This window comes from Bombus impatiens, unplaced genomic scaffold (assembly GCF_000188095.3).
Source record: "Bombus impatiens unplaced genomic scaffold, BIMP_2.2 scf_0043, whole genome shotgun sequence".
Lineage (NCBI taxonomy): Eukaryota > Metazoa > Arthropoda > Insecta > Hymenoptera > Apidae > Bombus > Bombus impatiens.
Window position 1 is genome coordinate 22197 of NT_176462.1, and position 20415 is coordinate 42611.

At 31.8% G+C, this 20415-nt stretch overlaps 1 long non-coding RNA gene across 1 annotated transcript; it reads left to right on the top strand.

Moving 5' to 3' along the window:
• Positions 1 to 848: 848 nt before the first annotated feature.
• LOC117152193 lies at positions 849 to 11279 on the top strand. Its single transcript, XR_004462495.1, has 3 exons — positions 849 to 1155; positions 10639 to 10762; positions 11066 to 11279. It is a non-coding gene; the product is annotated as an uncharacterized LOC117152193 (long non-coding RNA).
• The last annotated feature ends 9136 nt before the right edge of the window (positions 11280 to 20415 follow it).

The window sequence follows — 20415 nt, forward strand, 5'->3', positions numbered from 1 at the left end:
TCTTTGGCATCTTCGTGGAGCTCCCATTACGTAGAGTAATTTCTGCTATAATTCTTTAACTATGCAAAATAAAAAAGATGTTTTACGTAAAAATTGTTAAGTTCGATAACAGTTTGTCCGAATATAGAAAAATGAATATGCCATCCTATTCTTAAAAAATGCAGATAGCACCCTCAAAAATTCACCACACAATATCGTACATCCTAAATTGATAGCCCCTGTACTATTTAACATTTAAAAATTTTAAATTGATATCTGCAGTAGCTTGTAGCACTTTATATACCTCACCATGTATAATACATAACTGTTTTATATTTAAAAAGTTAAAGAATCTAAAGAAGATAAAGACTTTATCAAAAAATAAAATAGTTGTATAAAGTATGACAATTACAAACGCCAGTTTTATTAATAATAGTGACTTGCACAAATCAATTTAATCGGGTTATAATATATTATTATACATAGCTATGGTGATTATGGCGAAGAAAATCATTGCAGGTTAATTTAATTTTAGTTTCGCACCTGAAATGTCTTGTCAAAAATAAGCAAATGACCGAATACCTTTGAATGGTATTTCTCTTAAGCGTTAAAGATAATTATTTGTTGCGCTTTACCCTCTGATATTATCTGAGAGAATCTATTTTAGAAATAATTTATTTCTCACGTAGGAGTTTGTTTATTTGCAAGAACTTTACTCTCTAATAAATTCGTTTGCTATTTTATTTTAAATAAATATTAACTATTTGACTTCTTTATTCGTTATTTTCGTTCCAAATAGAAAATGTCCAACCGTATTGTGCACTTATCCTCTTGTATTTTTGTAATGCAGTTTCAAAGTTCAAACCGAATGAAAGAAGCAAACACAGAACGAAGGTGTTTGGCGAGTGTAAGGTAGCGTAGATATCTATATCATTGGAGAGGATAGGACTTGCGCATTGGTTGGTATTCTGTTTAGCTTCCTCGTCGGCGACGTACACCTAGTTCCATCAGTCACGTGGAAAACTTCCGCGGCTTCGCTTCGTTTCCCTGGTTCCTTCTTTTCTTCTGACTCGGTCGTTTTGCGTTCTTTCGTGTTATGTTTGGCAGCAAGTAACATCGATTGATTCAAGAAAAGAAGAAGTTGCGGTATCTAACAACTGGCAGAATCTGATAAAGGTAAGGGACGATTCAAACTCCACGTCTCGTAACACGTCCACGTTTGCCTTTTTCCAGGAAAACAAGAGAATACTCCAATATCTTGAATTTCTTCGTTTGATATACGTACTTTGATATTTTTAAATCAAATATTCGCCATACATATTACACTATCGTTGCAAGTGTAATTATTTTTATTGCAGAGAAACTATGTTCAATTAAATCACAGAGTTGTGGATTTTGTGACAATGGTTGTTTTTATATACAGAACAAATTAATTTACATTCGATAATAAATCGATGGATTTCATCATATTGTGAGCTTCCCTCCTGACAACTAGAATCTCATCTTGTTATTTAAAAAATCGAAAAGTTTTTACAAAAGTTGCATCTCATCATTAATATGGCGCATTTTTAATGTCATTTGTCGCGTAGTTTAAAGAAGTATTTGCTTCATTTCTGCAATTTTAAAATGCAGTATCTCACACGATAAGAATGCTTTGCCATACTAATAAACTATTTGAAGAACTATCGCATCTGAAATGTAACTTTATTTCCAAATTTGATGTAACTTTGAGCTAATAATAAGAGTAACACAAAGCTAAACAAAATATTTTTATATGTCATTTTATATGTCTTCGTTTGTATGCAAACGTACAATTTGTATCTTGATACACGTCTGCATGATTACCTATGCGATCGACGAAAGTGAAAGAAGCCTTTGAAAGAAGAGGGAAAGGAAAGCTTAATAGGGAAGGAATACAACTTGCAAGAAACGCATTCGTCTGTTGATATCCATCTATAGTTGGATACTTTTATGTTCTTTAAATATCGTTGTAAGAGTTACGCACTGAATTTGTACGTTTTCATCGAAGTATTATAGAATAAATTGAATCGACTGACTGTTTCGATACATAAATTCAAGTCTAAATGCTAGACATGAAGTATTTTTTAAAGATTCGTAGTAGCGAACGTTTTATTTTATTAGTATTACTAATCTAATTCCTATTATAGAAATTGTAATGAAAAGGATATCTTGGGTAGACAGACGGAAACGTTGGAAAATATTTATTCGTATTAACGGGTTAAAACATTTGTTACAGGGTTTGCGTAAAATGCTGTTATTTCTTTACTTATGAGATGTAGGCTTAGGGATTCTTCTGAAAACGCTTTTTTTTTGATTGAGCTTTTTATCAATCTTGCAAGCAAACACCTGTTTTAAAGGATAGAAATAATACAAAAAATTAGACAATGAAATTACAATGGCTCACGTGTGTCTATAAATATTTGAAATTACTCATTTAAAATTATTATAAAATTGAAATAATGAAATTGTTGAAAAATTGTTTAATTACCAAGCTTCGATGTATCATTCTCTTTTTCTTTTCATCATAGATATTATTATAAACATTTTGTGTAAAATTAGTGTTGTATGCACCATAGATATTGTAAATTCCTATATTTAGTTTTCTCGTTGAACATAATAAAAAGCACATTTTCGTTTTAAATCTATTGCTTGCAATCGCGTATTATAATAAATTATAGCTCAACTGACATCATAGGTTGATCTGTATAGCTTATGAAAAAGATTGGTTCGCCTTAAAAATTCTAGCCGTCGCATTATTTATCTTTCATAAAAAAAGAATACCACTAAATTATTAATAAATACTACAAGACATCAATTTGAAACTAGTTTATTCAACGCGAAGAACATTTAGTTTCGCAGCTTTTATCAGCGATTCGGGGTTTGAGCTTCAGGGTACAAAGTCGCATTAGGGAAAAGAACGTGTAAGGACGGTTTTGTATTTCACTGATGCTGAAAAAGTTTTTATTTCCTTAGGGAATGAGCTTTATATTCGCGATACCTCTATATTCGAATATTCTAATCTTCGAGTTTCGAGGATGTTTTGTTATATTTGCATATGAATCATGCTGTTACACATCTGTTGTAACGAAAGAAACATTGTCATGAAATTTTTCGTAAGTGCGTCTATCGGTGAAGATATGATAATGGAAAGGTTCCATACAAGAGATCATGTTTGTTGAGGGGGAAGTGGGAATAATTTTATACCAAGAAGAGTTTGTAACTTAAAGTCACATCTATCTTAACTAGCCTGTTTTATGTTTTTTACTTATTTGTGAATAAGCAAGAAAATTTTGCAACGGTTTAAGTAAGATTCAAAAAATAGATTTTCGAGATTTACTTTAACAGAATTTTGACATTTTAATGGCAGGAATACAGTAGTTTTTTGTACATTTATATTACATTTTGCACGGTTATTGTGCATTTTTAATTATATTTACATTTATAATTACATTTTATCGCAATATCACCTTAGAAAGTAATAATTTTTTAGATTAAATTTCGAGATAATCATTTTGATTCTCGTTTAAAATTTTTTTATTTTTGCGTCTTTATGGGTTTTCGTTTGATTAAGTGTTCCATGGTCGGCGAGGTCTGCGTAAATTCACTATTACTGCTTATCATAAACCAAAATCCAATAGCTTCGTTGAGATGCGTTGCAAGCCGCTTGAATAAAAGTCAGATTATTTGGTTTCATTATATTACATGCAATTTATCCTATGTACGTACAATATTAGATGCCCTATAACGCGGGAAATACGTTCCGCGTTATACGAGTTCCGTATCGTAATGCGATATTCTTATAATACGATTATAAAATTGCTTAAAGAGACTCTATCATACACATGTACAGTGCTACGAATAATTAGAAGCTTATACACATTTTCTGCATTATTCGTTCAATATTTGCTAGAAACCGCTGATCGTATGTGGATATGTTAAGTGAAATTGTTCTCCTAAAGGATACATTGAACGCTATAGGATACCAAGAGATGTGAGACGGCGAATTATTGCCTATCATAACGTGAAATAGAAGACAGAAGAACAATTTTTCAACAAGACAATGCTGCTATTCATGCAGTCTTCACTAGGAAAAAGTAGTTCCAGCATTTTCGAATAGAATTATTTTACTATGGTCAGCATTACGTTCTGATCTGAATCCGATCGAGAATCGAGAAAAGTTTACGATCACTAGAAGGCCACCAGCATAAAATGTCGCTGAACTTGAAGAAGGAATAAAATCCGCGTGGTTGAATATTCAAAATAAAACTTTTATACGTTAGTGAATAGTGCAGATTAATAAAAAAGGTTAATAAAAGTAATGAAATATAATGAAAAATTCAGTAAATGTTGAATGAAAAAGTAACAAAATTACCATTGAATTTATTTTTTCATAGCTAGAAACACAATTTTAAAGAAAATTTTAATTTTCTCCAGACTTTAAAAGAAGACAATTTTTTGTTTGTCGTATCCTCCTTTTTTTATATTATCATGTTATTTGATTTTTTATATTATTGTATTACATAAATTATATAAACGATTTTGTCAATTTTTGTTTTAATGTTATGAAGAAATCAAAAAATAGGATTCAATTTCTAATTATTCACGCCACTGTACGAATATGTATGTGAGTAAATTTTAGAGATGCAAAAGCGTATCACTGTCCAAAATATACAAGGCAAACAAACACGATCAGTACATGTTTGCATGTAACTGATTTGCTTCCTGTTCACTAATTGTCTTATTCGTGACATATCAACAAATGTTTAAGTTTTTGAATTCACTCGGAAATCATAGTTTCGCATTATCTTTGGTATGATAAGGAGAATTTTACGTATTGCGTGACAGTTATTTCTATGTAGAATTAGTGTAGAAAAAATGTGTTTTAGTTCCTGCGCTATGGATCCTTTCTAACGCAGAACGTGTAGTGAGAGTCAACTGAGCATGCATTTTGCAAACAAAGGGATCGTATACTATTGACTTACATACAGATTTACTAACGTCTTTTTATTATCAATTTGTTTTCCTACATACTTTATATCTTTTCCATCAATTTTCAATTTATGCAACATGTGTGTAAGAGTTCTCTAATACCGATAGCTTTCAAGTGTACTCATTTTCCACTATTACTGTATCTTGTGTGTTATAGAAAATTTCATACAATACATTGTACGTCAAGAACAGTGTTTATTGTTGAAAAATAGAAGAATACCATTCGCTGTAGAAATTTGACCTTTTTTTTCTTTTCTTTCACTTATTATTAATATCTTTTTGTTTGTAGGAACTATAAGGAATATACTATGTAACTTTCAGCAAGGTAAAGGTGTACGATTGTAATAACATTGTTTAAAACAAAATAAAATTGAATGGCATTCATTTCCCCCGAGATATGTACGTGTATTGCTATTTTATTCTTTTGAATTTTCAATACCGTTAAACAATAGTCTCTCTAGCATTCTAACGTAAATCAGTATTGGATATCGGGCTAACGCACATGACAGGCACAAAGGTGCAGTTATGATCTATAGTATATATTCTACTGTGTAAAGTGTAAAGTATAAACTAGAAAGAATCAATTGGACAAGTTGGTCGCAATTGTGTTAGTCTTTTGTGAATGCTTCATAATGTAACAGAAGTCGTAAATTAGTTTTCAAAATCATTTTTACGATAAACAACTTCCTTTAGCTCGAATATACGTACTATTATTCAAAATGTAACTTTACACTAACAATAAGTTATCTTTATTGCAAAATTTAACTTCGATGTTCTCGTTTTACATACATTATTTGTAAATATTTGTATCCATTTCAAATTTAGGATTATTTTTTTTAGTTTCTAATATCGAATATTCTTTACGTTTTACACTTTTGAATATAAAACAAAGATGTAATAATTACAAATTATCACCAGTATATAAATAATTGTGCAGATACACCAGGCACTAACGTATACTAATATATAATATACGATACATATTTTTGGTAATTATACAATAATATTTATATATAAATATGTTGTATATCGATAAAATGTATATCAATAATACTTATAAATCTATTTTGATCCTACACGTATTGTTTATTTGTATAATTATGAGCCGTATTGTAAGAAAGCAGCTAGTAAAAAAGTAAGGTAAACGAAAATTAATAATTAACAATCAGTTTTACACTTTAAAGTTTAAAGAAACATCAAAGTAAGATCAATATTTTAAAAAAGGTGACTAATTAATTATTACATGCATTTCTGTAACTCGATTTATTTGAACTATATTATGCTTATTTCAACGCACTTTTACTGGTTCGGATTTCATCTAAAAATGTGAGTCCCATTTGGGTAATCTAATAGAATATATTTAAAGAAGAAACTGGAGATGTAATAGAGTATATAAAATTTAGTGGAATATATACAGTGTCTCGCGAAAGTATTTATATTCTTTTTACGAACATATTATGTGTATTATACGAAACATTTTAAAATTTCATCAGCGCTACTGACACGCAACTACCACGATTATAGTGATAAAATTTTTAACGATTCTGAAGATGTGTACACAAACTACAAGATATTTAGTGCAAGTATACAGGGTGGTTGGTAACTAGTGGTACAAGCGGAAAGGGGGTGATTCTACACGAAAAAGGAAGTCGAAAATATAGAATAAAAATTTTTGTTTTAATTTTTTTTTTTTAATTTTTCCATCGAGACAACGATCTACAGGAGATCCGTTATAACGTACCGCACGCGTACCAAGCAAAAATTCAAAGTCGATTTTCTCGAAAACAAAGCCTCAAACGAAAAATTTTTATTCTATATTTTCGACTTCTTTTTTCGCGTAGAATTACCTCCTTTCCGCTTGTACCACTAGTTACCTGTATATTTTACAGAGATTACAAAAATATTTAAACATGCAATTGTTTATAATATTAATAGATCTTACAAGAGATGACAATGACTGCGCAATCTCGAATGAGTTTATTGTATGTGTATTTGACATTTTAGGTTGATCTAAATTTAGGTAAAACAGCCCCGTAAGTATTTGAGTGTATAGTGATTTGTTCTGGAGAACTTGATGAGTTTGTCTATATCCTACTTTATAAATTCTCGTAATATTACGTTTTTTTTTTATTTTTACGATTTATTTTGATAAGTTTTCGATTATTTTTATTTGTTATAGTACTCCGGCATATTTTTACAATTTTGCAGACGGAAATTGTAATACAGGCGTGTAAAACCAATGAAATTGCTGCATCAAGAACAAAATATCTCGATTAATTTTTCAAAAACAAAGGGCCACGTACTCAAATCCTTTGAAACTGTTTTATCATCAACTTAAAGCGTCAAATGCACATACAGCCAACTTACTCAAGATCTCGCAATTCTCGTCATTTCCTTGTTAGTATCCAATGACACCATTATTATTATACGCTGGACTGTATATCTTTTTAAATTGGATCCAAATTTTGCCAATGTAATCATGGTAATCGCGTCTTATTACAGTGTTACCAAAATTTCAAAATGTTTTATGTAACGCGCATGATAAACAAATAAAAGCTTTCGATGTGTAGCCAAAAAATTCAATGAGATACAATCTCCACACTAGGAGATTATAGCGCTTCCCTTGAGATTGGAGTTACCAAGGTTCGACTGTGTTATCATCATCATCATCATCATCATCATCATCATCATCATCATCATCATCATCATCACTGGAAAGGGGAAAGGATATGAAATTGATTAAAAAACAACGAAAGATGGTAGAAAACGGAAGAAATTGGGCTCATCTAATCGATACTAATTACAGAAAGATGATCTAAATGCCAGTACTTCAGCGATAATAGCTGAGTTGCCACGGCGAAAGTATATGTATAGATAAGAATGAATTTGAGTGCCAACGACAGACTGGCAAATTTTCATTACCGTTTTCACGGCAATAAGCCAACAAGTAAGATTCAAACAGTGTGAAAGCGACCTAGTATTTTGTGAGAATAATCCTTGAGGATCTGAATTTACGATTGTTAGAAGCTGTAAATCGTACGTGCCAAATGTTTGGAAAAAAGTTTGTGAAATTATTCAAAATTTATGGGAAGAATTAAAGAATATTCTATAGAAAAATTATAATGCAACAATATTAATTATTTGAAAATAATTATTTTTAATATGCCACAACATTTATTAGAGAGATTAAAAAATATTACTTTAGTTTTATGCGTTTAATTTTATATCGTGTTCGTTCATGTTTCACCACAAGAATTCGCTATTCTTTCGTTTCTCTTTTATTATCTACATACACAAAAAATATAAAATTTTTTTGTATTTTAGTCACTTAGAAACTATGTTGTAGCACAGCATAAGAGACCTTTGTATCCTTTGTATCTTTCGTATTCTTTGTATATTTATTTGAAATACAGAATGCTACAGTCAAATTTATTTATTGCGTTGATCGAATATTTTTGCGACAGGCTGTGTGTAATAAACGGTATGTGTGAAAACCATTGTTGCTTGATTCTGCACTGCTGGATTGGTGGAGATTTGTAAAAAAGAATTCGTGCAAAATTAACCTTGAGCATGATTTTTAAAATTAAACTTTCTTTTATTGCACCGTATTCTATTCATTGCGAGAATAACAAGTCTCTGAGGAATCATCTAAGAATCGCAACTTAACCGTTAAAATTTTAATTATTCTTAAGTATAATTTACTCATCGTGTGTTTACATATACATATATTCACGTTTAATGAGAGAGTAGTGCGCTATTTGCGAAACAGCAGAAAATTACAGATTAGCTCGTGAAATATGTCAGAATATAGGAATAATGGAAGATTTCTACGTGCAAAAGACACTCCGTAACAATGCGATTTTCAGCGACTATGTTAACAATTCGGTGATCAAGAATTAATATTGCGTTATCCGAAAACAGGTCAACCCCGCATGAATTGGCGCGAAGAAGAGCCGATTAATTATCGCTTTGGTCCTGTTTATTCACTGTTGGGCTTAAAATAATTCTTTAAATAAAAGAAAATAAAACTAAAATAATTCGTCAAGCGGGAATCAGTCGTATAACAATCCGACGAATACGATGAGTGTATATGGAATTTCAAACACTCTAGTCGCATGACTACTCCATTCGAGGAAGCTTTTCCGTTGGATGCTGCACAAGCTGCATCATGTACCGCGCTTTTCAAAACGCGTATTATTTAGAAACGAGAACAGTTTCTTAAGTAGTATCGTCCTTAATGAACAAAATGCCAAGATGGGCTCAGAAAAATCCATATAAAATGGTTGAAAGATTTAATGAATAATTATTGGGAATCACATTACTAATCTCATCTATTTGTCTTCACCGATGACATGTAATACTACCTATTTCATACATGATGGTACTCCATCTCACCGTAGTCTGCCGCCAACTCGGTTCGCCAACTTGCAGTGCATTTTTCTTTAGGAGAAGAAATTGTTTATAGTTCAAGTAAACAGTTTATGTCCGCTGAACAATTACCACATCCGATTTAATGTGGCTTTTATCATACAAAGCCAATATACAGGGTAGTTGGTAACTGGTGGTACAAGCGGAAAGGGGGTGATTCTACGCGAAAAAAGAAGCCGAAAATATACAATAAAAATTTTTCGTTTGAGGCTTTGTTTTCGAGAAAATCGACTTTGAATTTTCGCTCGGTACGCATGCACTTTATCACGTCTCGTTATAACGGATCTCACTGTAAATCTTTAAAAAAATTAAAAAAAAATGTTTATTCTATATTTTCAACTTTTTTTTTCGCGTAGAATCACCTCCTTTCCGCTTGTACCACCAGTTACCAACCACCCTGTATAATCTTGGAGAAAAACTTGATGAAAATGTAGAAATGCGATTTCGAGGTTGTTTAAATAGACAGAAAGAGAAAAAAAAAAGGAAGATAAAGGGTATATAATGCTAGATCTGGGATTTGTACGTGCAACAACAAATGCTATTTTCCCTGCATCTAACTGCAGAATGTAAGCACATTACAAACGATGTAAGTTCGAAAACTAGTGGAACTTTAACCAACTTTAATATTTTGTTCGAAGAGAACAGTTTAGTTGTCCATGGTTCCTTAGAGATTTTTTTATCCACATTATGAGTAGAATAGACAAGGATAAGAAAATTTTTGCCTCTTCAAAGTTAATTTTATATGAACTTTTTGAAAATTTCCACCAATCCAGAGGTGTAGAATCACGTGATGATGGTTTTTACATTTACTTTTCATATGCCCTGTACAATCGTAATATACGTTGTTGTGTGAAATTTTTGTGCCTATTCTATACTGTAAGAGAATAGGACTGCGACATTCGAAACATAACAATCTGGAAAATTGCGGACGACGTTACTGTGTGCTTTACGAACACGCATATAGGAACAGATACCGTAAATTTTGAAAAATAGAGCGAAGGACGTTAGTATCTCAATAGTGTTTTGGTTAAATAAATAAGCACAACTTTTTGTTTCTTATGTCGAAAGATACTCGAAGCTTGAAAATAATAGGCGAAAAAAATAAAAAGTTCTATCAGTTTTACGTAATAGAACGAAAAAAGTTTTTAAAATATTTTCATTTAATCTCCGTGACTATATATGACCCATTTAAATAATTGTACGAGTCTTTCATATTGATAGTTTACACCTTCCGGTGGAGAATCCAACGCGAACGAAATTACGATAGCCAGGGATCTAACCGCTTGCCGGATTCTGGATGATCTAGAGTTAGGAAAAAGACGACGACGATTTCATGCGACGGAAGGTAAAGAGACATTTTATTCAATTGTGTACGAAATAGATACCGCACAATAAATAAATAAAGAACGAACACGATTGTTTTACGATACAACGAACGATACAAGTGCAATTACTTTTACGGATAACGCTTCAAACTTATTCCAGCGGAAATTGGTAACTCGGAAGTAGCTTATTTTCGTACGAGAGATTTACAGGATTATTTGCGATCGAATCAATTGCTATTCGCTCAATAGAAATCACACAGAGCCATGATACAAAGATTTCAAACGCCGTTGATGACAAACCGTAATTTTTGTCTTCTTCGTAGCAGGTTCTTCTATCCCCACATCATAGTAATGTATACGTCAGACGATATTCTTCCTTCAAATCACACCATATGGACAAGTCTCGAGGATTAGTCTTAAATTTCGGTAACTTTTAATTTTGAACAGAATATACCGGGCGTACTGCGGAAACCGGTAAGAATCTAATTCAAGCTACAACACATATCCATATCTCAGTACCAATAAAGAATTATACTTGCAAAGAATTATTAATTTCAAAAGTCTATGAAGTTATCAACGGTTCATTCGTCTAGCTTCTCATTTAAAGTAATTGATACTATGTCTAATCTTTCCAATGGTAAAAGTTTTTAATAGGTATTATTAATAAAACATCTTATACTACTGCTTTCAATGAAATAAATTAAAATTCCAGTATACAGGGTGGTTGGTAACTGGTGGTACAAGCGGAAAGGGGGTGATTCTACGCGAAAAAGGAAGTCGAAAATATAGAATAAAAATTTTCCGTTTGAGGCTTTGTTTTCAAGAAAATCGACTTTGAATTTTCGCTCGGTACGCGTGCACTTTATCACGTCTCGTTATAACCGATCTCACTGTAGATCGTTGTCTCGATGGAAAAATTAAAAAAGAAAAAAAAATTTTTTTTTAATTTTTATTCTATATTTTCGACTTCTTTTTTCGCGTAGAATCATCCCCTTTCCGCTTGTACCACCAGTTACCAACTACCCTGTATGTTACCCTTAAAAGACTGAAAGTAAAAACGTAAAAGTCTTCTTTTCATGAAGAGCCGCCTAGACCTATTAAACTTGTTTATTGAAGCTTTTTACTCAATAAATTAGGTGACAAAGGTGAAATAAAATAACGAATTTTTATATTCTTATGTTATAAGATGCGATAAAATATTAACGAAATATGTAATTATTTTTCTTTTTCAAATGGAACGTGTTGTTTTATTCTTTCTTCTACTAAACTTCGTCTAAACTAAAATAATATCGTTTTTACTTTTTAGTATCGAGACAGCATCTTGAGAATAAAATGAAAACAAAACGTGGAAGATAGTAAAAGATACATAAACGTGTTTGAATTTTATCAAACTTTTAATTAGAACGCGAACAATTTTTCATTAACACTTAACACTCCAAGTGTGCCTCTCAAGCACCACCGATGTGCGGCGCTCTATTCCAAATGTATTTTTGGGTCGTTATCGATAATTGTTTTTAAATAAAAAATAATACTCCTCAGTCAGTTACAAGCGATCAGTAAAGACAGTCAGATCTGAACCTGTTTTATTGTAAACCCATTTATTTTAATTACGTCGAGGAGAAAAATGAATTATCTTTGTAAAAAAAATATAGATAGCGACGATGACAATTTTGATTTTCGCATCTAGAATGATGTAGCTCTTGACTTGGAAAACAGTTATAATGACAGCAGTGATAGAGATATTCTTGATTTTGGAAGAAGAAGATAAATAAGAAAATTTTCATCGAATGACGAAAGTGCAGATGATGAAGAACCACAGGAAGAAAATTTAACCAAGAGTATTTGTAACGTAAGATCTTCTGATTAACAAGAAATTTTTAACGAAGATATCATTCCACAACGATTTGAATTTTCGACTGGTACAAAAACTCCTGGTCCACAAGTACACAATTTATGTGAACCTATTCAGTACTTTCAATTATTGTTACCCTTAAAAGACTGAAAGTAAAAACGTAAAAGTCTTCTTTTCATGAAGAGCCGCCTAGACCTATTAAACTTGTTTATTGAAGCTTTTTACTCAATAAATTAGGTGACAAAGGTGAAATAAAATAACGAATTTTTATATTCTTATGTTATAAGATGCGATAAAATATTAACGAAATATGTAATTATTTTTCTTTTTCAAATGGAACGTGTTGTTTTATTCTTTCTTCTACTAAACTTCGTCTAAACTAAAATAATATCGTTTTTACTTTTTAGTATCGAGACAGCATCTTGAGAATAAAATGAAAACAAAACGTGGAAGATAGTAAAAGATACATAAACGTGTTTGAATTTTATCAAACTTTTAATTAGAACGCGAACAATTTTTCATTAACACTTAACACTCCAAGTGTGCCTCTCAAGCACCACCGATGTGCGGCGCTCTATTCCAAATGTATTTTTGGGTCGTTATCGATAATTGTTTTTAAATAAAAAATAATACTCCTCAGTCAGTTACAAGCGATCAGTAAAGACAGTCAGATCTGAACCTGTTTTATTGTAAACCCATTTATTTTAATTACGTCGAGGAGAAAAATGAATTATCTTTGTAAAAAAAATATAGATAGCGACGATGACAATTTTGATTTTCGCATCTAGAATGATGTAGCTCTTGACTTGGAAAACAGTTATAATGACAGCAGTGATAGAGATATTCTTGATTTTGGAAGAAGAAGATAAATAAGAAAATTTTCATCGAATGACGAAAGTGCAGATGATGAAGAACCACAGGAAGAAAATTTAACCAAGAGTATTTGTAACGTAAGATCTTCTGATTAACAAGAAATTTTTAACGAAGATATCATTCCACAACGATTTGAATTTTCGACTGGTACAAAAACTCCTGGTCCACAAGTACACAATTTATGTGAACCTATTCAGTACTTTCAATTATTTCTTACTAATGCGTTAACAAAAAGCATTACAAAGTATGATGAGAATAAGTTGGAGTTGCCGGTCGATATTCACAATTAAAAGTCGGAGCGTTAAGGGTTAAAAAGCAAATAATTTGCTTGAGATATCACAATTATTTTCAAATCGTTTTTTCACAAACATCGAAGATATCATTTCAGTTTGCATAAGTTGCATACATATAGAGCAGTGTCTGTCCCGATTAAAAATGCGGCATCCAACGCAAGCATCAGAGAGAGACGCCACTCTTTCTTATTTATTTATGTCATATTATATCATATACATTTTCCTTAAATTTTATGTTATATCATATACATTTTCCTTAAACAAACAATTACATCCAGTGAAGATACACAGAAGTTAAATAATGAAAAATCGTGAATATTAATAATAGTCAAAATGTATATGAAATATAATTATCAAGGCGTAATGAGATGTCAACAGTGAAAAACAGCAAAGTCTTTGAAAATAAAAAGCGAATCACACTTTTGATTTGCTAACGATATTGCAAACAACAGCGAATAAATATGAGCAACAATGCTATGTATTATGACCATTCTAATTCTCCTACAATTTATAAATGTTCGATTAGTTGTGATGGATTGTCAAGCGATATATTCTCAGGAAGAAAACAAATAGAGCATCTGTGATGTGTTCTTTCATTTGTAGCTTCATCATATAAACATGTATTTGACAAATATCTTTGTTGATTGTTATTGCAGTACTGTTTCTCTTAAACTGGACACACAGGCATACAGTGGTTTATGAAAATATTCGAACATTTACCATAGAATTTTTTCTATGGATATATTATGAACATTATTAAAAAATCTTTTGAAATCTGTTGAACTCCTTTGAATTTCTTGAAATTTCGTTAATTGGAATGAAACATGACTGTCGTGGTTATAAAATTTGAAAGACATTCGAAAATGTATGTACAAATTACCAGGTTTATTGTAAATGTGCGGTTAGTAAAAAATTAGTATATCATAAATATACGATTTTTCAAAAACGAGAGACACTTCACGAAGTACTGGTTTTTTAAACATAGGACGCTAATAATTTTTCACGCAGTATGTTCCAAAGAATTGATACGAATAAAAAAATATGCGATTCCATTAAAAAAGAGTGCATCTGCATTTTTTGGATGTATCGTTGTTCTTATAAAGAAAGTGAAATTGCAAAAAAATAAACGTTGCTATATTCAACGTTCCTCTTAACAATCTTTCTCTATCTTTTACTTAATTCCACACATAACTCGTTCCACGTACTTTTATGTAACACACCCTGTATTTGCAAACATGAAAAAGATTTAGCGTGTTCCGCTTTGTACGTGCTTCCAATAAGAAGTCATAATGTAGTTTAGTCACGTACAATGTGTTTCCTGTTACGTTTGACAACATCTGATGCGTAACATTCTCTTATGAAGAAGTGAAGAAAATATTAGGAATCGTGGAATTGTATATCTTATCAGGTTTGAAGTGTAAGATGCAATGGATATTTAAACACATGTACAAGGTATCCTGTGTAATTCATCCTAGTTATAATTTCAGAATGGTAAAAGATGGAAAGAAATTTCATTGGAGGAAATCGAACGCTTTCGAATGCATGACCTGATCCGTTTTTTGCATCGTAATTTATCAACTAACAGTTTGTCTATTAATAATTAATTAATTGGTAAGTTATAGGTTATACATAGACTTACCTCTTATAATTTTAGGTGAATTTGTCGAAAAGCTGCTTCATCATAAACTTGAACGAGACTTTTTTTAATTACTTTGTTGTGATTTCATTTAATTTATTACTGATTCTACTACTATTCCGCGGGAAAATTTACTACCACTGCTAATTTGTGACTCGTGACTTGTTTTGACTAATAATATTAGCTTAATTGTGCAAAAGGACTCTGACACGTATCCACTTCAAAAGCGTCTCTACTTTTTTAAGCTAAATATGTATAAAGACAAGGATACTGCGTCGAGTCTCTCTTTGCTTTCCAGGCGATAAATTCCATAAATTTGAATTCGAAATATCTTTCAAATCAATCAATTTCCTAGCTAAGTGTCGTAATGTCTTAAGATGGCGTATCTAAAAAATTATTCTACATATCTGGCTCTTCAGCTTCAGCTATTAAAATCTAATTTTAGGGATTTTCATTTCAATGTCATGTACCGTCCAAAGAGTCGTTTATACATTCGCTTACATCTTCTGTATTTTCGTCCTAAAAGGTAATGTTTTTATATAGATAATTTATGGTTAAACATAATTGTTAATTTGGAAACGTTAATTTATTTGAATAGTTGATTGTTCTTAGTTTAAAATATAATATTATAAAAGCACACTAGAAATATTTTGTCAACTTCCAACTACAACAAAATGACTGCTTTCAATATTCTGAAGCTTTCTATCGTCGATGGAATCTTCCTCGTTGTTTAGGTTCCATAAATGGTAAACATATTGTAATGAAGTGCCTAAAACATTCTGGAAGTCATTAGAACATCTATAAGGGAACCTAAAGTATAGTATTGTTAGCTGTGGTTGATGCGGAGAATAAATTTATTTATATTTTATGGGAGAGTTTTCCAGAATTGTTCATTAAGCGATGGATTGGAACAAAGCGCTATACATCTCCCTAATGCAGAATCCTTACTGTTTCGTATTGTTTTCTCATTGACATCGCGTTTACAACGAAGTCGTATATAATAAAACCTTGTCCATTTTGAAATAAACCCGCACTAAACCGTATTTTTAACTACAGATTATCTACGGTACGTCGTATAACGAAAATTCCTTTGAAATAATTGCTAACAAATATTGGGTTTCACGAAAATGAATGAATAGGAATACGAACGTCGAGCCAGAAATTGTAACAAATATTGATCTGCCGATATGTACATTTCACAACTTTTTATTGAACTCAAGTTCCTCACATATACATTACTTGAATCCAACATTAATCGATTCGAAAGATCAACATTATCATGAAATAATACCAGGCTTTTGCGAAACGAAAGCATTTCTGAAAATGTTTCCCTTCTGTTGAATCGTGAAAACCGGAATAATTACACATATTCTTAAAAAGAGGTAAGAGATAATTCGAAGAATTTTTTATGACATCATATCGCAAAGTCTCGTGGAATATAGACATATGTAATTGACATTTCTTTATAATGCATCCAACAAACGAGTGAAAAAATAATGTATGAACTCTTTTTACTTACAATAGTCATCGATGCCTCTATGTATGACGATTCTGTTAAATTTATATTTAATATTAAAAATTTCATGGCACCAAAGTAGGACCAGTTGTAAACCTTTACCTCGCCTATTCCGTCGTCATCGTTTCCTTCTTTTACACATTTTTAGTTTTTCTGTCATCTACAATTTTAATATTCAAATAACATGTCTATGTATTTAACTTTATTTACTTTATAATATGTACTTTACCTGATTTCTTATATTATAAATTTTCCGCTGAATTTCTTTAACAGAACATTGAAAATCCTTGGCAGTTTTATTTAATATTCTATTTCCTATTTCCCGGTTTCAGTAATTCACGTTCTTCGTATCTCATAACATTGATTGTTTTTCATAAGCTTGTATATTAAAGCTGTTCGACCGTTCGCGGAAAGACGCGTTCGCGGTAGATCGCGTCAACGGGAGTCGTAAATTCCCGTTACGATTAGATAATCGACGTCACGAAATGATCGATCCCCTATTTCGTTTAGGATAATAGAAATGATTGGACTGATTATAACACTGAAGTAACAGGTTACAATATACACTTTAGTCCAACAACTTTATAGCATAGACAGTTACGCTCAGTGCGGATAGATATAAGTTAAATATATGACTGATCTAAGGGTGGAAAACCAGTCAAGAGATGTTGACTGATCTAAAGATGGAAAACCAGTCAAGAGACGTTGACTGATCCTTAAATGATAAACCAGTAAAGTTTGGTGACGATGCTGTTGTCACGTCGAAGACACAAGAAATCACGAAACCGATAGATCGCTGGTGATCTCCTCGCGAATAATTTCACGAATAAGGTGAAGAAATTGAACTTCGTATAAGATGATGGAAATTTTATTATACATTAAATTATTAAATGCAACAGAGTGACGGTTCCAAGTGTTAGAACAGAATAAAGTGTTGAGCGCTAATTTAGGAGGGTTTTTATATTGAGGTTTTAGTCTCTTTGGAGGGGTTATAGTCGGATGTATATCAGAGGCGACTATTCGGTTGCTGTTTCGTTATTATTTCGAGAGCTGTGGCATGCAGTATATTTCGTCTACTTTATTACTGTTTCTGAGCGGGTGGCCTTTCTTGAGCGTGTGACACTGTCGCAAAGGAAAACTATTGCTCGGTGTTGGTCGCCCCACCTCCGATCGCTTACGGCTGAAAATGGCCGTTGAACATGGAAAAAATCTGACCTTCCCATTTTTTATCCGATTGAATAATAACCCTAATGAATGTCTCGACTTGAAAGATGTTTTGTAACAATTAAGGGCGTTGACGGTAAAGTAAAAATACTTAGTTTTATGACAGTTCTTTAGGATTATCGCAGTTCGACTAATTATATTTCCACATCTAGTGGCCGCCTCGACCGTGGAATGGGTTCTGGGTTACGTAAAGAGTCATCGGACGTAACAAAAGCAAAGATGCCAACCTTCGACCATTCCTTCCTTGACAACATTTTGATGTTTCCTTCGCGGTGGCTACTTTCAGAATACGAAATTCGTGCGTATTCCCAGAAGGGTATTATTTTGTTTCCACTCAAGGGCAATATGGAAAGTTCTCGTTCTCTGACAATTGAACGATGCTGTTGGATAGTCACTTTCAAGACAGTATTCTCTTGTGAGAAATACTGTCGAAAGTAACTGTTACTCTCAAGTTTTACACTCAAATGGACACCTGACTTTATCACATGCATCACGTCCGTCGTATTTTATTTTCGTACATCGATGGTCCACATGGAACTGCAGATGTTATTGCGTTTCTCGTATCCTTTAGGTAGTTTCTAGACGAACCTTAAAATGCAAGACTACTCTCAAATTTCGAAAAAAAACTATTTTGGAGTACAGGAAAGCTTTTTGTAATATTTGGAATCGATTTATAACATCGTTATGCAGAAATTGTTAATAAAAATGGGCGCATTTCAACACAGTGGCATGTGGCGGATATGAAGAACTTACAGAAAAACCACGTTCAAGGATCGTACCGAAATAGGCACAAAATGATATTGAAATGTCATAAAGTGAATTTATTAATTTTTCTAAAATTGGCCACATAGTTTCTTTTTAAATGCTAACGAAAGCATAGGTTTATATGCAAATTTTTAAGAAACTACGTAGAGCCGACCCGTGACAAATCTCTCCCTCTCGCTATAAATATGTTTAGAGAGTTGAATAACGGACAACGATTCATTGAAATACGCCAATTTCTCTAATTAAAGCCAATTTGTCGTAAAAAGAAATAATTTGTTATAAGAGATGTAATGTACAACTGTTTTAGGTTCATATTAGTCTGAGTCGTATTAATTATCTGACATTAAACAAAACGCTACGAATAGCGGCGGTGATGTCCTGCTGCTTCAATTATCTACGCTTGTCATCAATTTAATATTCTAACTTCGTATTGCAATTATTTATGTTGACATTTAACTTTTTAAAATAAATATAAAAAATTATTATTATTCCCATAATATCATACCATCTTCATAGTCATTATTTATTAACAAACTCCAATTTGACTAACATAGGTAGCTAAGAACTACTCTTAACGGTCCGTAACGGTCCTTAAACTTCCGATATGCATTGATTTCCTCAGTCACTGATCAAGTCCTTGCCCTAGTATTCTTCCTCTGTTTGATAAATATTTTCAACATTTCAGCAGTCAGTTGATACCATAACGTATTTATATAGATGAGTATACATATACAAATGTACATATCCATCCATATTATATATATTGACTGTATACATGTGTATACAGGCTGATCCACATAAAATGTGCAAAGCAGATATGGACTAATGGATTAATCTCGTACCATTTTACTCAATGGCACGAGCAGATTGATTATTTGAGGAACAAGAGATTTTTCTGAGATGACTGCCAAGGGAAAGCCCCTTTCACTTTTCTTTAGATGGAATGCCATATTAATGTCTGTTTATTTAGATGGTTTTTACGAATTTGGATAACATTTAAGCATTTTTCTTAAGCGTTATTCTACATAATTAGAGTTATAAATAAAGAAGATCTAAAGGGAGATGGAATGTAAATGGAAATATAAATAGTTTTTGATCAATTAATCTTCGATTGGTAAAGCAAGTCTATCTGCTTCTTATTTTTGAAGAATATCTTGTTTTTGCCCAAGACCACGAGAGTGGAATATGTAAATTTGTTCGATTAACAAAAATACATATGTAAATTAAATAATGAATTATAGTCGATACTTGGAAAAACATATTTTTTGTAAGATTATTCTCTTCGTCCATTTTTTTGCGATTTAAAGAAGTAAATTTAATAAAAGTTTTGGCGACGAATCCTAAGAAATTACCAAATACGCTGAATGAAAAGATTTGGAATAAAATGTTTACGTTTGAAGACAGAAAATGATTAATAAATGTTACCTTAAGAGTCACATGTATTCGTTTTCCTAGAGTACGCAATTAAAATTTGCGATTTTATACAGAGTGAGTTATAAATGCATGTTCGTACT